At 38.0% G+C, this 22,377-nt stretch overlaps 1 protein-coding gene across 2 annotated transcripts in view; it reads right to left on the bottom strand.

Moving 5' to 3' along the window:
- The window catches only part of NUP93 (nucleoporin 93), a 111,501-nt gene that overhangs the window by 65,918 nt on the left and 23,206 nt on the right, over positions 1–22,377 (bottom strand). The window lies entirely within an intron of this gene.

Below are 22,377 nucleotides of genomic sequence, written 5' to 3'. Positions count from 1 at the left end.
TGATTATTCTTAAATACCTATTTGGTAGTCCCTTGTTTAATTTTGTTTCAGCTTTATATAGCCCTAAGCACCAAACCCTAAAACAAAGAGGAGAGAGTAGAAAATACGTGGGTGCAGCATTTATTATATAAAGGAGAAGAGTAGACTCATTTGCAGAAATGCAGAGATCATATTGGACCCTTTCTACCTGAGGGGACGGACACCATCTTTTCAAAGACCTCTGTGCTGCACCCTTCGGAGCAATAGGAGCAGCTAAACCTGCATGCTCCACACCAAAAATCTGGACATTCAAAAGTGTAAAAAGAGGGTGGATCATACTACCACAACGACTACCATAATTAAAGTCAGTGTATATTTACGTAAAACTGTTCCAAATTTCAGGTGAGGCCTTGATAGTTCAAAACAGGATTCCATGCAAAGCACCAACCAAGCATGACTTTCAAAGACCCTTTAGAATTCACTGTAATGAAAATCTTTAACACAAAAGTTTCAAGTTTAAGTTATTTCTATTTCCATCTCTCTACAGATTCCTACAACTAATCCAGTAACAAAATTCTCACCAGAGTATAGCAAGAAAGGTTTTTCCTAAAAAAGTAGGAACATTGCCTCCAAGTTAAATTGTCCAGATTCCAGAGAATTTCTAACCTTTTCCCTCATGTAATTCATTGGTTTGAAAGATTTCTGATCAGGAAAAAAAAGAAGAAAGGCAGATAGTTCCAACTGAAAAATGCCAAGTATGAGGACACATTTTTGAAGACACGACACTAATACTTTTTTTTTAACTTGTTACATTAATACACGACAATTTTAAAAAAAAGGAAATCACTGAAATTCTGTGGCTCAAGCAGAATTATAATAATTGCAGGTAAAACCAGCACATTCAAAACAACGGTAAAGCCCTAAGGAACAATGACCATATACAGGGCTTTACCCAGAAATCAAACTTATACAGATCCCATTGTGGGCTCTGTTCGGCCTCTGCCAGGTTCATGGAGGGCTGGGAGGATCAAGTAATACTGCTGATGGGTAGATGCTCGTAATAGTAAAGCATGAGAGACAACATGAGGTAGGGCAGATTACATCCACCCCCACTGCAGCCTTCGGGGGTGTGCCAGTTTGAAAAGATTATGTGACCTAGAAAAGCCATGTTTTAATACTGATCCATTTTGTGAAGGCAGCCGTTTCTTTTAATCCCTACTCAGTACGACAGGCTGAAACTTGATTAGATTATCTCCACAGAGATGTGGCTCACTCATTTGCGGGTATTAACCTTCACTAGATGGAGTTTAACTCCACCCATTCCAGGTGGGTCTTGATTAGTTTACTGGAATCTTTTAAAAGAAGAAACATTTTGGAGAGAGCAAGAAGAACCACAAGAGCCCACACAGCCAGAGACCTTTGGAGATGAAGAAGGAATACGCGCGTGGGGGAGCTTTATGAAACAAGAAGCCTGGAGATATTGCCATGTCTGCTATGTACCTTTTCACTTGAGAGAAACCCTGAACATCATCAGCCTTCTGAACAAAGGTATCTTTCCCTGGATGCCTTAGAGTGGACATTTCTGTAGTCTTGCTTTAATTGGGACATTTTTCATATCCTTAGAACTGTTAACGTGCAACTTATTAAATTCCTCTTTTTAAAAAGCCTTTCCTTTTCTGGTATATCACATTCCAGCAGCTAGCAACTAGAATGGGGGCATAGCTGGATCCCAGTTCCCCACCCAGGCCACCTTCACCAGCCCCCTCCTGGCTCCTCTCTCCTGAGACCTTGGCTCTTTGCCACATGTTACACTTTCCCCCTCCAGTATATTCATCTTTACAGCCACAACTCTAAGTCAATTGCTCGAAAAAATTCTATCTAGAGCTATTTTCTGAGCTGTTATTTCTTACCCTGTCTCTAAACACTTTAGGGGCATTTCCACAGTAATGGCTTGCCAGAACATCAAAAACTGAAAAAAAACTCAACTCTCAATCTAGCTAATCTTTCCAATTTCTCAGCCTCAAGCAAAATAGCACCAATCCTTCTCTTTGCTCCAAACCACGTGTTATTTCTGGGAATACCCCTTAAGCACATCAGGCACCAAGTGCAGCAAATGTTTTATTTCAAATGTCTCACACATCTTTTTTTCTGTTTTCTCCACCACCATTCTGATCCTGTCCCTTGAAGCTGGATTAATCGCATCTTAACAAAACCTCAAGCCGCCCTTCCCTGGGCCAAGCCAGTCTCTAAAAGCACTGACACACCTTCCCTCCTTTCTCCTCTGCATTTATCTGCCCCCAAATTTGTAGCAGTACCTGCCCCCTAAACCCCACTGCTTAGCAGTCTTCCACACTGGATTCCCCTTCCTGAAAAATTTTATTTCTCAGCATCTAACTTCTGCTCTTACCTCCCTGACTTTGGACAAGTTATTACTCTCACATTCCATTCTTTCACCTACTGCAAGCTACATCCATTTTGTCCTATCTATTCCAGAGGGTGTTCCCCGACTACCCCATAAGTCATTCATTAGTACACACTTCCTCTCCTCTGAACTACCATGGGATTTAAAGTCTCACATCATTCCTACATGATTTTGCCCTTCATGTTACACTGTCTTGGACATTTGATCCTGTGATAGTAATGTTAGTCTTCACTCCTAGGTAGAAGACAGTGAACTTCCAGTGGGCAGTATCCAGAACTTATACTTCTTCTAATTATCTTCAGTGCCTCCACAGTGCTGCTGTTCTTACTGGCACTCAACAAAACCACTTCACTGATTTCTGTTAGTGTTCACCAGGCCCCACTGAGGTAAATGCACCCAACTACTTAAAGGGGAGCTAAATATTACTTTGCATATTGTTTGTTCTTTCAAAAGTCTTCAGCTTCCTGGGACAATTCCAGCCTTAGGTAATAAGACAGACACTGAGGTGACTCTTAGCCAACTTGCAGATACAGCCAAGCCTTCTCAGTGACTAAGCAACATTCCCAACAATTTCAATTCCCACAGTCGGCTTCCTTCTCAATTTGGCAGGTAAGCCAAGGAGATTCAGAGGAAAATGGGAAGGTTCTGGGCCAAAGTCAGTGATATAGAATTCACAGCTAATCTAATCTTACAAATCAGCTGAGAATGAAAAATAAATCATGGGCATTTCATTCTGAGGATTGTTTTTAAGTGAGGACCACTAGATTTAGGTAGTCAATTAAAAGGAGACAAGTTCTGCATGTTTTTATTTTTACTCATATGCAAACTAGCTTGTCTACCCAGGGTTCAAGAAACAGTAGAGACATGTTCCTTTTATCTACCTTATCAACAGATGAGTAAAACATATGGAATAAAAATAACTAATAGGGGGAACAAATGTTAAAATAAATTTAGATTGAAATGCTAGTGATCAATGAAAGGGAGAGGTAAGGGGTATGGTATGTATGAATTTTTTTCTGTTGTCTTTTTATTTGTTTTTCTGAATTGATGCAAATGTTCTAAGAAATGATCATGATGATGAATATGCAACTATGTGATGATATTATGAATTACTGATTATATATGTAGAACGGAATGATCAAAAGTTGAAAAAAAAACAAAAAACAGTAGAGAAAAGAAAACTCAGCATTCGATGTCTGCATAGAGAGAAGCTGCCCAGTTCCTGCTACTCTGGGGTGGGAGCAGGGTTCAGAGGGGGAGAGGAATGTTAACGCAGGGGAGTGTTAGTCCATGAGGGTGAAAGGAATCATAGACGTATGACTGCTACTGTTAACATGTCTTTGATAAGCAGTGTCCTAGTAAAAGCAATTACTAATAGGAGTAGGCTAAAACAGTGGGAGGAAAGGTCTCTCCTCCACCATAACCTCCCAAACTTCAGAAATGGTAATAATGATGAAAGTTCTCTTCCACATCTATCTGCCTCTCCCTCCTACCCTCCCTTTTTTCCTCTTTCCCTTTCTCTGTTTCTCTCTCTCTCTTACATACTCGCAGCATCTATCTGGCCTTAGTATCTGGACAGAGAGAACAAATGAAACTTTTGGCAAGAACTTGCAAAATAAAGTATATGAAGAAGTTCTACCAAAATAAAAAAATAATGAAATAATAAAGTATATGAATAGTCATTAGGCTCATGGCCATAAAGTTTCAGAGGCAATTTATTTTTCCCTTGTAGCAGAGAAGTAAAAATAATAATAATAATAATGATAAGACACAGAGAAACTTAGATTGTGGCCAAGGTCACATAGCAGCCCAGGACCTGGGTTTCTTGCTTCTTAACAGAGTTGTTTGCACAGCATCATGGGACACTCTATCGAGAAAAACTGTTCCAACACATGTTTACATTTTCTACTGAACCCCAGAGTTCATGGAATTTTAAGTTATTACAAGGGCATGATGGTAGTTACAAAATAAGTTTCTGGCTTGCTAATTCTTGTTATCAATGTACTTTATATAACAGATGTATTACTTGCAGGATGACTGTAAATAGAATTCTTTTAAACGAATTGTACTTAAAATTCAGCAGGGAAACTGTTATTTGAAAGAAACTAAAGCTAAACATCACCCAAGATTACTTTCATAAATACAGATTTTCAGAGTTTGGATTTGTTTATTAAAGCAGAGTCCATCATTTTATTATGACAAAAAAAAGACACTAAAACATTAACTTGAAATTAATTTTTCTGCAAATACCCTATAGTTTTAAAACACTGATGGGGCCAGATACTGATAAAAAAATAAATAAAATGAAAGACTCTAAAATTATTCAACCCTCAATGATTTAAACAAGGGAAAACCAACTGTATTTATTTTGCTATCTGCTCAGAATTTCACACTAACTAACATACAAATATACGTTCTGGAAATTTTTCTGTGAAGGAAAATTGTAAGCAGGATTCTGTTTTCTCATTAGTCCCTATTATAAAATTGAGTATGGCATTTCTCTAGGCAATAAATAAAATTTGGGACCAAGACGTAATGAAGTTATATTAAAGGATACAAATCTTAAGGAAAAAAAAGATACTGCAAAAGAAAATAACCAGTGTGAAAATTCGATCAGAAATAACAACAAAGTGAACTTAAAACAGCAAGTATAGTGGTGAAATATGTAATACGGTAGTGGCCTGTGAGATGCTGGTCATACATGAAGGAGTGGACAGGTGAGAGGAGCCCCTGCCTTTCATCACCCAGTTCTTCAGACCATGACAGACAGCTGAGGCAAGAGAGGAGGGGGCTTTTGTCTAGTATGCAGGAACTTGAGCTCCCATTTGACCACTTCACACTGCTCGATACAATACCATGCCAGGTTTTTGTCCCTGCGCTGTACCCCTTCTCATCTGTAAAATAGAGGCACAGATCTGTAATTCTGAAACTTTTTTTTTTAATTAGGATGATTTTTTAAAATTTGCTTTTCTCCCCTTTTCTGCACCAATCTTTTCTTCACCAACCTTCCAGCAGCGACATGGGAAGAAATCGTTTTTAAAACAATGTTCCAGTTTTATTACTTGCCTCTTAGTACTATGTCCTCCAGCAAACTACTGAGGAGACCCAAACATTTCCAGAATTACCATTTAGCCATCACAAATCCTCAAGTCAATACCTGGGGCATTTCAAGTAGTCAAATACCCTCCGGTAGACCTAAAATACTAAATTTGCAGTGATGATGGGGTTTATGTTGTATCCACTTAGGGTGCTTAACCAAGCATCAGGCACAGAGTAAATGCTCAGCACATACATACTGATTCACTTGTAAGTTGCTGAGGGTTGTTATTCAGAAGCTCTAGAAGTACCTATATAACTGCAGATTGTCCATGGCCTTTTCAGTTTGTGAAAGTTTACATTCAGTACTTAATCTGGTGAAGTGCCCTGTAAGGCTACATACATTTGATTTTCAAAAGCAAGAGGTAAGTAATCATGTGTGGTGGAAAAGTACTGAAGTTGAAGTCAAAAGAACTGGGTTCGAGGTAATCCTACACAAGTCACTCACCTCTCATACCTCAGTTTCTTCATCTATAAAATAGGAAAATAACACCAGTCCTATATGAAATAAAAACACTATGTATACCTTCAACTCCCTAACCAATTAGGATTATTCTTAAAAGCAAAGAGAAGCCATTTCAGATGATTTCTAAAACAAAGGCTGCATATTTTAATATATTTTTCAAATACACAGACTGACTTAGACATTTCCAAGGAAAAACTTATTCTGTCACTCGCTTTCTCTTTTGGCATCTGTTGTTACTAGCAGCTAAGGAAAAGTAAAATCTAATGTCATTAGATCCCCAGTACTCATTTAATGCAGGGAGGACAGAAAGAAGCAAACAAAAAGGTAAACAAAATAGAAGAATAAGAGGAGCTGGGGAAAAAAACAGAGGAAATCAGGTTCATAAATAAAAACAAGTCCATCTTTCATCTCTTCTGGCTCCAATTGATGGCAGACGGTGTATTTAATCTGCTGAGAGCCCAGATTTAAGGCCTCCCTCTGGCACAGTCCATCCATGAATTATTAATCTTTTGTAGAATCAGTAGCATATCCACTTGTGGCAATCAGAGAGGATAATGATGATTAACCAAGATGGAATTATTAATCCTCCTACTTCCCTTTCCTATCTCCCTCTCTTCTTCATTCCTCTGGGTTCTGGCTGCTTTTTGGGCAGTGTATTTGAGCTACAGACTCAATATCAAATTCAATGCCTCCATGGAGAAAAAATAATTGACCAATTGGAAGTCATAAATTTTTAAATATGTGTGTGTGTGTGTGTGTGTTTAACATATATTTCATTGACTACTGTGTCCCTGGTGAAGAAAAAATTAAAAACAAGGATGGTTACAAATTCTTTATGACCTCAAACCCTTAAAAGATAAAAATACTTCTAACAGGCTGGTGCTAGTTGGTGCTAGTTTACTGAAAGTTCGCTAAGAATCAGTGTTGGTCCACGAATGGACTGAATTTTAAAGTCGGCAGAGACCCCTAGAAAACCAGGGTTTACCTACATTAGACTTCTGTAATCGTTTGACCTAGTGGATCTCAAACATGAGAGTATGTCAGTTTAAACCTAAGAGGATTTGTCAAAACGCAGATTCTGCAGGGAGAGGGGAGGGAGGAGTATATGTTTGGTAGGTACGGTATATTTGTGCTCCAAAACAATTCTGTGCTCCATTCCCAGAGTTTCTGATTCAGTAGATCTGGAGTAGGGCCTGAGAATTCACATTTCTAAGAAGTTCCCAGGTGATTCTGATACTGCGGTATCCATACTATGGAACCATCAATCAAAAGTTTCTCGCTGATTGCCAAAGGCATTCCGGCCATGAAAGCAATGGATAAGAAAATTAAAACCAAACTGAAGTAGAAGGCTTATACAAAAGACCAACAGAGATGAGATTTGTGGATCCTTTCCCTTCCTAATCGCCAATGAAAAACCAACATGATTTAAAAGAGCTTTCCAAAATGTTTGTGGCTCTCAAATAAACCCCATTCCATAACATGCCTCCCCGAGAAAAGAGACAGTAGAGCAAATATGAAAAAACGGTAAAGTGAATACGAATTGGAGCTAGATTAATTTACAACTTCATGCCTGACACGTGAGAAACAATCAAATATTCCTTTTCCCTTGGTCATTTTCTTTTCCCTCCTCCCTTCTACTTAGGATTTATCTTTTAATCTACAAAACAACGAGTAAGTTGTAATAGCCCCACCTAAAACCCCAGTTTTTTATGTACTATAACAGAAAACTCCTATAGATCCTCAATATCAAGCTAAGTTAGGCACCAAATATCAAAAGTAGAAAAGTAGTAGAGACTGCACTTCAGGGTACCCATTAAAAGAACAAAAACACAAACAGGTTAACTAGATTAATAAACTAAATTCCACTTATTTGGGGTTTGAAAAAGGAGAAACACAAGTAAAGAGAGCCATGGTGCAGTGGGGAAACAAGGCAGAGCGCTGCCCTGGTGACCAGGAGGCCAGACTCCCATATTCTGCAGAGCACAGGTGCTTCAGTGGGTGCACACTGCAGGCAATGGGGGCTAGTCTACTGAACATGACTTCACAGCTAACACCTGATCAGAAGAAATAATAAAATCCTATGCAACAGTGGGTCTCCATCTTTTTTCTGCCTCTCTCCCTACCCTACCCCCAATATTTCCGAGGGATGTGGTACACACCCATTAGCAAGAGCAACTCCAGGATGACAGACAGTCTTAAAAGGCCCAGGGTGTGGTGGTGGTGAAGGATGAACAGAGAAAAGGAGGGACATAAAGGACAAAAAGTAAGCAAGCAAAAAACAGACCAAAAAAGAATAGAAGGAAGGAAGAGAGGGAGGAAGGAAGAAGAAAGGCAGGAAGTGACGGAAGAATAAAAAGCAAGAAAAAACATAACAAAACCTCTCTCCCAACATATGCACTAAAACCCGACGGTCTACTCTACCTAAAGTTCCAAATACAGCATTTGTTCCAGGTTTGTCACTTTGCATTTGCTTGGCAGAAATGACCTAGGCAGACAGCATAAGCTCAGTTGATAGGTGCTATTGTACAAATCTCAAGAAATCTTTAGCCCATTCACATAAAAGGGCACTTGTAAACTGTCAGCAGCAGCAACAAACATTAGTTTCACTTTTTGTTCCAGAGTATACTTCATCTGAAAAAAATGAGATTTATCACCACTCAGTATATAGTCCCTAGAAGTCAATAATACCGAAATTACTCTTCTAAGTAGCATTCATCCCTATAATCGATTTAATTAACCAGCAAATCTTTCCTATAGAAAGGAATAAATGGAAATGTCATTTCAAAGAAAACAGATAAGAAAAGGTCCAGGAGGAAAGACAGGGCTGCAAACATTAAGAAACCTGACTGGATGGCAAAAAAATAAAAAATAAAAATAAAAAAATCTGTCAGTATCTGCAGAAAAGAAATAATGTAGAATTTATTCAACCAGTTCAACTCTTGATGCCTCCTTCTCAGCAAGGTATGATGATAATTCAGGGTATGTGTAAAGAATTATCTAGGTTCAAGTTCAACCTCTGATAGTAATTAATCTTTGTATCTTGGTCTCCATTTCTTCCCTTCCTAAATGAGGATGATGCCAACACTCACTCAACCCTCCTCCAACACTGCAGCAAGGCATTTGGGTGATGGACAGAGTCCACTGAAAAGTATTAGACAAATGGAAGGACCATTATGTTATGCTCCTGAAAGTTCACATAAAATTTCTAGCCTGCTACTTCTCCCTAAATCTTCCAAATTAGGACAAAGTCACAGAAGCAGCTTTCTAAAGGGTCTGAGAGGGATAATAAAGTGATGTAATGGTTACTCATGAAATTTACATGTCTCAGATCCCTCTTTACACATTAGGAAACTTTTCCATTACAGATTAAAAGAAAAGACTGTACATTATTTTATAGGAATTGACCAATTCTGAGCTATGAGGGCCATTTTTATATTCTACTTCCATCACATGCTTCATATACTAATTCTTCACCTCTCTGTTGAAATGTCAATTTTTCCTATCACTTCAAACAGATGTTCTGCAGTTTCAAGTACTTGACAATTCAACACTCCCATAATGGTAAAACAGTCAAGAAAAAGAACTATGGAGCCAGTGGCCAGAGTTACAGTCCCAGCTCTATCAGCTGTGACCCTGAGCCAGTGACCTGGACACTATACAATCAGAGAAGTGGTAAGTACTGTAAAGAAGTGCAAGGTGGTAAGACAACACATAACAGAGGGATATGAAGTAGTCACAAAAGCCAGAAGGATCTCACTGTGGAAAAGACGCTTGAGGTGACAACAGGGAGGATGAGATTAACTAGAAGAAGAGTGGTACATGCATTTCATAGACCACTACCTAGACCCAGAAACTCATGTTGCAGATAAATGTTTCTTAACACCAAGTTTTAAAAAAGCAAAATGCATGCCACAAAAGCTACATAAGGAACACTACTTGGTAAAATATACATGTGTGGGCCTTTGGAATGACCATTTCCTCTGCCTGGACAGTTCAGCTTCCAAATCTTCGCCAGGCTGGGTTCTTGTCATCATTCCTGTCTTACCTCAAACATCACCACTACAAAGAAGCTTTCCTTAACCACCTGTTTTGGTTTTTTAGCACTGAATAATAAACTGGGACAGGATTATTCCAGCAGGGCATAGCAGAGGCCTCAAGAATGGCTTTTTAACCTACCAGACTGGCACCTCAGCTAAAATGACTCAAACAGCTGACTGGGGAGTGGCTCAAACAGCTTTACTGGGGTCACAGATGTTGGACTTTGTTGTCTCACAGCCCCACCCTCTCCTGGAATATCGCCTCTTCAGCAAAGTAGCTGGACATCTCATATAGCAGCTCAGGACTTCCAAGAGGACAAAAGTGGAAGTTGCCAAGTCCTCTAAGGCTTAAGCCCAAAACATGCATGGTAGCATATCCACCATATTGTATTGGTTAAAGATTCAAGATGAGGGGACTAAACAGGGTATGAATAGTGGGAGGTGGGGTTCAGTGCAGGCCAATGACGTAACTGACAACCACACCAAGCAAAAGATATTCCACCACCTATCCTCCCACCACCCCATCATTATCTGGACATCCCTGACTTCATGTCCTCACTGCACACACCACTATTTGAAATCGCCATGCTAAACTGTTGTGCTTATCATCCATCTCTTCCTAACCACCCAGGTAAGCTTCCTGAGAAAAAGCCCTGTCTGTCTTACCCTTGCACATAACTGGCACTCAACGATTATTTGTTGAATAAATATTTCCGTTTATTCTGTGGTATGGATAAAAGACTATAGTAAGAAATATTAACATGTTTACAGTGATTATCTCTGAGCAATGGAGTCAGGCTTCCTTTCCTTGTGATTTTCTGTTTTCCAAGTATTCTAAATTAAGCATATGTCACTTCTGTAAGTAGGGGCAGAAAGTTGACTTTCCCGCCTAAAGTCATCCAGTTCTCGCTCACACTCTTCAAAATCCCAGACTTAATGTTTCCACAAGAGCAAGAACCTCTATTCCTTTCAGTCAAGAGGTGCTGGATTATGAAAGAAGAGGCTAAAAAGTCTTTTGCAGCAATGACTACCTCTCCTGCCACTGCTTTTGAGCCTCTGTCTAGCTCACTCTGGGCCCCTGAATCAGCCCTTCAGCTAGATTCTAATTTCCATTCCATGCAAGGAGAGGAGCATCAGGCAAGTGTTAGGGGGAAAAAGGTGCTTAACTGTGACCTCTGGCACACTCACCACCATACCTGTGATTTCTTTGCCTGTTTTTCATGATCCTGTTATGTTAGCTTGTATGAATTTATAAGAGCCAGTTAGCCCAAAGGGTACCAATCTGCCTGACTTCAGGTGTTAATGTTCTGCTGGATGCCAGCTCCTCACCTTTATGCTGGCTCTTAGAAGCGAATAATTTAACTCTACAGAAATTCTTTCCTGTATTCTGGACTATACACACAAAGTTGAGGACTTTGTCTGTGACTTAAAAAAACCAAACACACATAATACCCTTAGACAGCCAAATCATATTATATAATGCAAGATTTCAACATTCCGGCACACTGCCAGGGCTTAATGGCCAGTCAGACGCAAAGTAAGGAAATGGGTCTACATTAAACCTACAAATAAGCCAACAATCAATAGTTCAGTATTACAGTAAAATTCTGATGCCACCTTTAAATTGCTTCTACCATAATCCTTCTAACTCAAGCTCAGCTTCAGAAGCAAACAAAACAAATATGATCAAGAAGGAGCTGAACACAATCTATTTTCACAAGCATAAAGCCTTGGCATTTTAAAACTAAAAGCTGCTCCGGGATTTCACAGAAATTCTCTACAGTGTACCTGTAGGGCAGAAAACCTGAGAAATAACAGGCTGAACTTTAGACAGTAAATTCAACTGACAGCTAAGCAAGCAGAAAACTATGGCAGGAAAGCAAGTGCGTGGAGCTAAACGGATGAAGCAGGTTTGGCCTTCCTTCAAAACCCATCACGTCCCAAAACCAGCAGGATTTTGTATCAAAATTTAGGAAGCATGCTCTAGTTTCTCCTTCAATCAACATTATTTTACTATTAAGCCTATGTAATTAAGAGCAATGCCCCAACAACCATTCAAAAGTTGGTATACTTTTCTCTAGCACTGTGTGCTTTCTAACTCCTTATCTGTTCTGAGCAATTAATTCTACTTTTATTTCATACTTCTACTACTCTTCCTCCTTCAAACACATCCTGAAAATTCACTCATTTTCTAAAGCTGTCTGAGAGTTTAAGTTTGCCATACCTAGGCCTCAGATTTATCTGTGAAACAAGGTTAACAATAGCATCTGCCATAGAGGACTACTGGAAAGATTAAATGAGGAAGCCCAGAAAGTGCTTAGCACACCGTCTTGACACAATAATTGTTCTATAAACCTTAGCTTTACCTCTCTATTTTAGCTGGGGTAAAAAAGAAGACAGGAGTTTGAACCTGTCTTTGGTACCATGTTTCATGGCACCAATGGGAATCACTTAAAAAAAAGAAGAAAACAAGTTAAGTTATTGCTATTTAAAATAAAGTCTAAGAAGTGCCAGTCCACAAACAGTTTGGTCCCCGTCTGCAAGAGTACAAACTTACTTATTCTCAAGAACACTGAAAACAAGCATTTAGAACTTTTATGGCAATCTGATTGAGTAATTTTATGTTTGTTGAATCTAACAACAACAAAAAAGGCATTTATTTTGTACAGCTTTTATTTTCCCAGAAATTCCGTTTTATTGTATTTTGTAAAAGAACTCTGCAATGGCTAGGAAATTAAAAAACTAGTTTGAGAAGCACTGATGCAGGGAGTGCCTTTTCAATGAACAAAACCCAGCACCATATTCCTTCAACTCTAAGACATCCGGGCAGTTTGGAAGCTTATCACAGGACCAAGTGCTATGGTGAATGCCTGTTAACCTTCAGATCTACCAGGCCTCATTAACTTAAAAGACTTGTCCTACTGAGACAGACTGATATGCACCATGGATATTTGAGAACCTCACAAACACTGTTCTTTTGACAGGGGAGAATACTCTCAGAAAATTTCACACCAAAGCATTTTGATCCCTTGAGAAAATCAAGCATATCACAACAACCACATTTGCTTCTACCTGTTCCCAAGACAACAAACAGCATTTTAAAATAGACAATTTTTTAAAAAAGAAAAGGGAAGAGTGGAGGAAACACTCCCCCATACCCTTTTGTTCCTGCCACTTAAAGAAATAAACCAAATCAGGTGATAACAATAAAAATTAATTTGTAAATCCACACTCCCACTTAACATTTTGCTGACCTAATCCTCCTCTTTGTTTTAAAAATTAAATGAATGGCCCAGTCCTAGTTGTAAATTTGTTTTATAAGACAAGGGTTCTTTCTGTACAATTTCTTGAAAGCTATGTCACGCCCAGTCTGCTCAGCAGATTCTGCTGCAGTGCTTCAAGTGCTGCGGTTTTCTAAAAAGCACAGGCAGGATTTTGCAATGGCATCTCAGCTTTACAGCCACTCCACAGTGCAAAGCAAGGACTTACCTCTCTGTCCTCCAAGATAAAGTGGCACGTGTACCACTGCTGATCATTATTTTGCAGACCAACAGCTGTAAGAATAGAGTGCTAAGGCACCAATTCAGTTGCCACAACCTGAGCTTGAAGAACTCACTCAATCTCTCCATATCTGAAGTGCAAGATGGTAGCCGAGCATTTGTGAAACAGGAAAAGGCTTCAACAGAAATCAATACACATTTCTGAGAGCTCTGTAGCAGTTATAAAGGTTACCCACCTTGGCTCTCAGCTTCTTTTCCTGGTCCCCAACAAATAAACAAAAAGAAGCAAAACTAAGTCTCCCCAATCTGAGTCCCTCTCTCAGTTCCTTCACAGAATGTATTTTAGTGGAGAAACCAGGAACCCAAGCCCCAGGCCTGAAAAGCTTTGGATAGAATCTTCCAAAACGGAAATAAGAGCTCACAGAGCTCTGCAGCAAGCAAATCAAAGTGGCACACTGGGTCAAGGGATGACAGACTGGTCTACAGTAATGCATGCAATATTCAATGCGGTTTTAACCCTCATTTAAATCATATACACTCTAGTATCCAATAGTTCAGCAGATAAAAAGACATGCCCATTTCTTTTCCTGAAACCAATTTAACATTGCCAGACTAAAGATGACAATATATGCTCTCCATCTACAGAATGTTAGGGCATAAATACATAGTGACAGATCATGAAAGAGGGCAGGAAAGACTCAAGTCCAGTTTAAAGGCACCAGGGCCTAGCCAATATGTGAAGTAGGATATTAAAATGTTAGATAAATATTTTAGCCATGGGCTTGCTCTAAAAATACTCCTACAGAACCATTCCAACTTCTTTAAGTTGAGAACTGATATTCCCTTGTTCACTACAGGATGTAAGAAAAGTCTGAGAAGACAAAGAAGCTTGTCACTTCCTGCTTGCTCAGAATGCATTCAGCATCCATTTACTAGCTTGTTCTGAAAGCCCTGCATTCTGAAGTTAAGTATGAATGGATAAATAAAAAGGCTGAAATCTTATATCCTTGGCTCACATAAAAGCAGTTTTCACAGACAATGCCTTTAACACCCATTTTTATTTCAAAGTTACCATTTTTAATTCCATTCACAGGATACTTTCATGTAATTGCATACTTGGTCAACAGACCATAATGTCTATCCTTTTCCTTTATCACAAACATACAGAAAAAAGTAAATCATTTCAGTACTTACCACAGCAATCAGAATTAGGATACCTAATTATAAACACAAGACAGGATGGCACATTTGCCATGAAGACACAGTTTCACAGGTTTATTGTTCGTTGTTGTTGTTGTTGTTTACCAGCTCTGTGATTTATACTGGGTCAGGGTTTAATGACAAAAACCAGTAAATATGTCTATTAAGTAGGGGTGATGCAGACACTACTGTGTTCACAAAGGAAAGAGCGTGGCACAACAACTGTCCCCTGAACCAGAATATAGGGCACTGTAAAACACATGTCTTTTTCCACATGTAGTTCAGCCAACTATACCTGCATTTTGGCCTAAGATGTACCTGGTATTTCAGGAAAGGACTTTTCTCAATCTAATAGACTTTAAATCCAGTGATGATCAGATTCATCTGCTTAGTGGGCCCAAGAGTATTAACTGTAGGTTGTTTTAAGTCCAGGATAGGCAGCTGCTATACGCTGGGAAAAGGCAAGATTCAAGCATGCACTGAAGCCCTCTAAAAAACTCAAAAGAATCATTACCATGAACTTTCCATTGACTCACAGGGTTAAGAGAATATAACAAAGGAAACATAATACAAATGTCATGGAACCATTAGAATACATGGATTAGTGTCTTGTATTTTTATATTTTTATATTATGTGAAACCATTTAAAGAGCGAAGTCTTATTCCTTCAGAGTCCATCAATTAAAAATTTCTGATCATTCAATGTGGGGTAGTCTGGGCTAATACTAACCATTATGTGCAGAAAAGTCTTCACAAGCAAATTAAAAGCATAAACAAGACAGCAGATAGATATACTCTGCCAACTTAAACCATTTCTCAGAATTGCTATACAACTTAGAAGTATGCAAACGGTTGTCTTACGAACGAACCTCAGTTCTGCCACAGATTCACTAAAGCAGCTCAGGTAAGACCTCTCCTTAAGATTTCAACTTCTAGAAACAGAAGAAAATGACAACTGCATTTCTTTAAAAGTAGTCCTAAAATTAAGATATTATTTATGCAATTCAGACTACACTTTCCCTCAATTATTCAAACTAGGGAAATTTTTCTATACTTGGACAGGTCTTTGTTGGGGGTACACAATACAGTCCCCAACATCGGTCAAGATCTGCAATCAGTGAAATGACTAGTGATAGATGCCTAATCCAACACTCCATGTGGTTGTGAAATGGTGTTAGATCAGAAGAAGTTACATAAATTACATTAACATGTATAATACTGAAAGTATAATGGGTTGAACTGTTTCTCAAAAAAAGATATGTCCAAGTCCCAAACCCCAGGGACCCCCTATTTCCAAACAGGGGGAAATAGGGGGGAGTCTTTGCAAATATAATTAAGGTCCTCAAGATAAGACCATCCTAGATTTAGGGTGGGCCCCAAATCCAGTGGCTGATTTCCTTATAAGAAAAAGGAGAGGGAGATTTGACACATACACAGGGGAAAAGGCCATGTGAAGATAGAGGCAAAGACTGGCGTTATGCTGCCATAAGGCAAGGAACACCAAGAGCCACCAGAAGCCAGAAGTAAGGAAGGATTATACCCTAGAACCTTCAGAGAGAATGTGGCTCTGCAATATCTTAATTTTACACTTCTGGTCTCCAGAACTGTGAGGGAACAAATTCCTGTGTTTTAAACCACCAAGTTTGTGGGAATTTGTTGCAGTAGCTCTATAAAATGAAAATAGTAAGCTTAACAATAATATTATCGCTTTGGTCCGACACCATTTGGAAATATTATAGCCTAACGCTCAGAAACAGCAGCCCCCATTTTTATGGGGCTATTTCTGCATTACCTTCTTGAAATATATATGCAATCTAGTAGAAAAGCCCAGAATATAACTGAACTCTGTGAACTTGTACTTTATTATTATATGATACACATTATCCATGGTACATTAAGTCTGTTCAGATCATAGTAAAGATGTGCAATCTGCCCTCGGTACTTTTTTTCCCAAACACAGAAGTGAGCAAGCAGATCTCTATAAGAGGACTTATAATACAAAGCACCAAAAAATTATTTAGAGTAGATCAGCGCAGTCATTTTGGTATCATATATACTGTTAATAGTTATTGCTATTGACCTCTATTACACAAGTTTTTTGGCATTCTTTATGACCATTTCCAAAAAATAAAATCAATACACATTTTAAAAATCTACTAGCATCATATATATAATATACTAGCTATACACATAATATACACATATACTAGCTATATATATATAGCATCATATATATATATGATGCTAGTAGATCTATATACTATATATATATGGATCTATATATATATGGATCTTTAAATGTTACAGCAGTTTTTTAAAAAAATACATTCTCAATGCATGCCAACATCATTGATTATGACAAAGAACAAAACAGAAACAAAAAACCCATACTAATTTCAAGCACTATTAGAAACAGAGGGAAATATAATTAATGTTTACCAAATAGAAAAAGGATATTCTGTACATGGAGAAATGCCTTTTCAGGCTTATAAGTAATGCAAATAATGGCTAGTTCAAAGTTCTGGACAATATCTGTTAAAGGATGCATCAGTGTTTTCTTTTATGAACAGTAGTTTAAGGGTCTTAAAACTGACAAATAAATTTACTCTGATATTCAGCACATGAGATTTAGGTGCATTTTTAGCTCAAAAAATGCACTGGTCGTAAAACAAAAGTTCATATGAAAAAGGTCCATCAGATGTATATATGTTAATTATACCTCAATAAAGCAGTTAAAATGGGTGAGGTGGGGGGGGGGAAGCCCATCGGATAGTGTCTCTAGCTTTTCTAAAAACAAATCACTGAAAATGTCCTAGTTTACTCTTCTTGGCTAATTAACCATTGATGGGATATTGATACCTCTCCTGGCATTATTAGGATTAAAAAGGAGGGTCACTACGTGGAAAAAAAAAAAAAAAGAAAAGGAGGGTCATTCCCTGCTAAGGGTGCTAGTGGCTTAGCTCTTATACCTGGCTGCTAAACAAGAAGACAGGCAAGGACATGATACTACTGTGTGTAAAGGAAGTTTAAGCACAGGTCAACTGAGCCACACAATATAACTTAATCCCCATAAAGAAACTAGAGCCGTCTTAGATCAGCCAAGGCCTTGGCTCTTTAGACCAAAGCCAAGTTTTCTCCTTTAAGTCTGTGCTCCACAGACTTATTTCAAAACTAATAAGTCCTTCCACACCAATGCAAGGTGTTAATAATAGGGTGGTATAGGGGAATCCTGTATTTTATGCATGATTGTTCTGTAAACCTACAATCTCTTTAATTAAAAAACACACACAACTAGTAAGTCCTAAACCTTTACTTCAGGTCTAGGTGATCAAGTTCCATTTAATCAAAAGTTATCTTGGATCGACTATTTGCATTTCTGAAGCTAAAGATTTCCCAATGGAACAGGACCACAATTTTTAGCCGTACCCATTCCAAATTAAGAAATTCACTTTGATATAACTGAGCATGTATTGCTAGGAAACCATCTAATGGGGGTGTTGAAGCAGGGTGTTCATATTAAATAGAGGATTAGAATAGATGCTCACTATGACTCAAGATATTTATAAATCTATGATGAATATCTTAAAGTAAAAATGGAGTACCAAAAAAAAAAAAAAATGGAGGACCACATTAGTGGAATGCATGAAATACATCAGTAAATGTTGCTGAATATTCTTAACATGTATTTCAAGTATGCCAAAGAAATTTAAAAAGCAGTTAACCTTTAAAATAATCAGCTTCTTTGGTTATTTTTAATATTAAAACAAAATAACCTTTTAACAAGTGTCATTACTTTCCACACTACTAGGGATACTCTTCAAAATATATAGTGATTATGCAAATTATTTGGTTGGGGAGGGCTAAAAAAAAAGAAATTAAGTATGCATGCCATTTTAAGACTTTGTAGAAATGAAAAGGCATCTTTTATGTTGACAGGCAAATAAAATTTAGAGCACAAAACTGAATTTCTGTATTTTGGAAGCACATCATTGACAAGAAATATAATGAATATCTATAGTTACACAACTCTCAATTCAAAGTATAGGGTTTAAGTTTCTGAGTTGCAATAAATACAGTACAATTGTGGCAATTAGATGGGCTACAATGGTACTTGGAAAGGATAGGGAGATTAATTAAGTATAATTCAAATTGAGCTCAAGTAGCGTAATTATTCCCTATTTCTATCAGGATCTGCCTTTGCAGGACCCTTCATTCTTTCATTTCAATGATAAAATGGTACCCCACAGTATCCTTTAACACAAATGGAGTGCCCCAATTTCTCAAAACTAAACAGACCTTAAACTTCTCACCAAGTTTGTGTCTATACTACCAGAAATAGGGCCTATGACCCACTGACATCTTGAAGCAATTATACAAAAGATGGACTATCAGCCCATATTCCCTTAAGAGTAAGGGGAATTAGAAGTCTCTGAGGGGGAAAAGATGCCAGGTTACAATTAGGATAGTGGTAGGCCGAGCAAACAGCAAATTCCAAAAAGCAATCAGGCCTCAAGGAGAAAGAGATCTCTGAAAAGAACAGCAAGAAACAGAACCTGGGGGCCAAATGACCCCTACCTGAGTCAGTCATCTACGGAGAAGGGTGGAGCCAACAGAGCTACTAAAATGCACTATCTACCCTCCCTGTAAAGAAGGGAGGGTAGAGTAGGAGGAAGAACCCACCTTCCCCGGAAAAGGAAAGTAGAGGGGTAATAAGTAAAGCTCATCTATAAAAGCAAATGAGGATGCCTGTTGTCACCACTATTATTCCACATTGTACTAGAAGCCCTAGCTAGGGTGATCAGGCAGAAGAAAGAAATAAAAGGCATCCAAATAGGAAAGGAAGAAGTAAAACTTTCATTATTTGCAGATGACATGATCCTATACTTGGAAAATCCTCAGAAATCTATGAGCAAAGCTACTTGAGTTAATAAACAAATTCTGCAAAGTGGCAGATTATAAGATTAATGTACAAAAATCAGTAATGTTTCTATACAGAGTTAATGACCTGAGGACACAATTAAGAAAAAAATTCCATTCAAAATAGCAACAAAAAGAATCAAATATCTAGAAATAAGCTTAACCAAGGATGTCAAGGACCTGCACACAGAAAACTACAAAACACTGCTATATGAAATCAAGAAAGACCTAAATGAGTAGTAAGACACTCCGTGCTCATGGATAGGAAGGTTGAATGTCATTAAGATGTCAATTCTACTTAAATTGATGTACAGATTCAATACAATTTCAATCAAAACACTAACAACCTACTTTGAAGACTTGGAAAAGGTAGTTATCAAATTTATTTGGAAGGGAAAGAGACTTCGAATAGCTAAAGATGTCCTAAAAAAGAAGAAGGAAGTGAGAGGACTAACAGTTCCTAACTTTCAAGCTTATTATAAAGCCACAGTGGTCAAAACAACATGGAACTGGCACAGAGAGAGAAGTACTGACCAATGAAATCAAATCAAGAGTATGGGGACAGGCCACCAAATCTATGGTCAACTGATTTTTGATAAGGGCCCGAAAACCACTAACCGGGACAGAATAATCTGTTCAAGAAATGGCCATGGGAGAGCTGAATAGCAATAGCCAAAAAAATGAAAGAGGACCCCTATCTTACATCCCATATAACAATTAATTCAAAATGGATCAAAGATCTAAATAAAAAGCTAGTACCATAAAACTTCTAGAAGAAAATATAGGACATCTTCAAGACCTAGTAATAGGGGGTAGCTTCTTAAACTTTACACCTAGACCACAAGCAACAAAAAAAAATTGATAAATGGGAACTTTTTGTAAATCAAAAGTTTCTGCACCTCCAAAGGACTTTGTCAAAAAGGTGAAGAGTCAGCCAAATCAATGGGAGAAAATACTTGGAAACCACATATTGGATAAACGCTTGCTATCCTGTGTATATAAAGAAAGTATACAACTCAACAATAAAAGAACAAACAACCCTTAACTATAAAATGGGCAAAGGATATGAATAGACATTTCTCCAAAGAGCAAATACAAATGGCTAAAAATCACATGAAGAGATAGATGCTCACCTTCATTAGCTCTAAGGGAAAGGCAAATCAAGCCTACAATGAGATATCACCTCACACGTAAAAGAATGGCTGCTATTAAACACACAGAAAACTACAAATGTTAGAGAGGATGTGGAGAAACTGGAACACTTATTCACTAGTGGTGAGGATGTATAAAGGTACATTTACTGTGGAAGACAGTTTGGCAATTCCTCAGAAAACTAAATATCAAGTTGTCCTATGACCTGGCAATATACCCAAAATACCTGGTGTATTACCCCAAAGAACTGAAAGCAAAGACAGAGAGATATTTGCACCCTTTTGTCATAGCAGAACTATTCACAATTGCTAAAAGATGGAAACAATCCAACTGCCCACCAACAAATGAGTGGATAAACAAAATGTGGTATAAACATACGATGGAATATTAATGACGTTCTGAAGCATATGATAACATGGATGAACTTTGAGGACATAATACTCTGAAATAAGTCAGACACAAAGGACAGATATTGTATGATTTTGCTATTATGATTCTGGTAAAGGTAATCTTAGAGGTTTACAATGCAGAATATAGAGGACCTAGAGGTACACAGAAGCTAGAATTGGAAGAAAGATTACTCAGTGAAGTTGAACTTAAATGGAAGAGAATGGATAGAAGTGATGGTAGCTAATTAGTGGGGTTATAAATAACACTGCTATATTGAACATATTGAAGGTGAATAAGATCAAAGGAGGATGTATAGTATCATGTATCCCATCGATAAACTCTACAATTATAAACAAGCTCTTGCACGGAAAAAAAAAAAAGCAAATGGCCTCACTTTGCCTCTTGCCTTTCTCATCTCTCTCATTGCAAGAGTCCCTGCGTGTCTTCTCACATGTGTACTGAATAAATTTTCTGCCTGCTTACTGTAAAAAAAAAAACAAAACTAAACGGACCAAAGTTTTTCCTTAATATTTTGCATGCTTTTGTTTCAGTCAAATACTTCCCAGAAATCAATGAGTGAGTTTCAATAAATAGTACTCTTAAGTTTTTCCCAGCTCTCTGTCAACCAACAATATAAGCAAGATGTAGAAAAGAAATGTAGAAGACAAATAGTAAAATTATTTGAGTTGTAGTGTAACAAATAAGGTCTCAGTGCCTAAGAGAGTTCAAATAGTCGAGAAGCTGCTCTGGAAGTCACTCTTACATAAGCTTCAGTTTGACATTGCTACCTATTATAATTTGCCTAACCCCAAACAAAACCATTCTAGCCAATCTTAAAGAACACCTAGGGCAATACGTAAGATTTTACAAAGGTTCCATGCACTAGGATAACTTTCCAGAAACCTACAACTTTCAGATGGGTTCCTGGACCAGATAAGTTCTAAAACCTAGAGGGGTCAGCCTCTCCAGAACATCAGATAGTTACCTCTCTCTACTCCATATTACTGACAGTCCCTTCCAACATGAAAAAGTTAGAAAGGGCATGGCCCCAATACCCCTAAAGAGTGGGAGAAAAATCAAAGGTGATGGTGGAGTTATACAGAGAAGGCAGGGTTTAATAAATGCGTATGACTGCTGAATCATTACACTGATATTTCTTTTAGTCTCCAGTATCTTCGCGCAGCTAGAAGTAAAAGCCTAAAATTGTAGAGTTGTAAC

This window comes from Tamandua tetradactyla, chromosome 16 (assembly GCF_023851605.1).
Source record: "Tamandua tetradactyla isolate mTamTet1 chromosome 16, mTamTet1.pri, whole genome shotgun sequence".
Classification (NCBI taxonomy): domain Eukaryota; kingdom Metazoa; phylum Chordata; class Mammalia; order Pilosa; family Myrmecophagidae; genus Tamandua; species Tamandua tetradactyla.
This window is presented reverse-complemented; position numbering and strand designations above follow the sequence as displayed.